Source organism: Acyrthosiphon pisum, chromosome X, assembly GCF_005508785.2.
Source record: "Acyrthosiphon pisum isolate AL4f chromosome X, pea_aphid_22Mar2018_4r6ur, whole genome shotgun sequence".
NCBI classification, from domain to species: Eukaryota; Metazoa; Arthropoda; class Insecta; order Hemiptera; family Aphididae; genus Acyrthosiphon; species Acyrthosiphon pisum.
This window is the reverse complement of record NC_042493.1, coordinates 49,596,956-49,597,881: the sequence shown is the minus strand read 5'-3', so window position 1 is coordinate 49,597,881 and position 926 is coordinate 49,596,956.

The following is a 926-nucleotide window of genomic DNA, read 5'->3' as shown; positions in this document are numbered from 1 at the left end:
TTCCTGTATTGAGGCAGTATCCAGAAGAATTCTTCAAATATTTTCGTATGTCCATTCCATCATTTGATAACTTGGTAACTTTAAAATATTACAACAATTCATATAAGTTAAGAAACATTTTAATTCATATACATTTTATCAATTGTATTACTATAGTTAACTACTATCGGAGAACATGTAAGAAAACAAAATACAGTGTTCCGCCTTTCAATTCCTCCAGAAGAAAGATTAGCCGCTACATTAAGGTAGGTAAATTATATATACAAAACAATACTTTTTAATATCAATAAAAACAGAGTATAATGGTGTAATATAAAAATGATAATAATAACATAGTCTTGAAATGAAAAAAAAATCAAATAAATTTTCAACTTCCCGTTGTGTTACTAATACAATATCAATATTAAGTATAATACAGTATATTTTTGTAAAATAAAAATGATAATAATATAGAATTACAATGAAAAAAAAAATCAAATACCTTTTCAACTTCCCGTTGTGTTACTAATACAATATCAATATTAATTAAAATGAAAATATATAAGATTGCCCGTTAAATTAAAATAACTAATAGGTATAATAGGAATAGTTTTATGATTACTTTTTTATAACAACTAGTTTAAAAAAAAACATTATATTATGTAAATGAGATACTGGAATATAATGTTTATTTTATTGAGTCGGATGTTGTATCTTGGGAAAAGTGTGAAGAACTAGAATTAGAATTTTGTGTTTCCGATAGACATGGAGAGTTATAATTAGAATTATAATAATCCATATGTGGAGTTGAAGATATTGGTCTTTGAGAATAGACAGGGCTTGATATTTGATGATTATTATACTGAGTATTTAGTGGTAGTTGTACTATAGGATGAGTAGGGCCTAATGAGTAGGGCTGAGGCTGAATAAATGTATTATTTTGATTA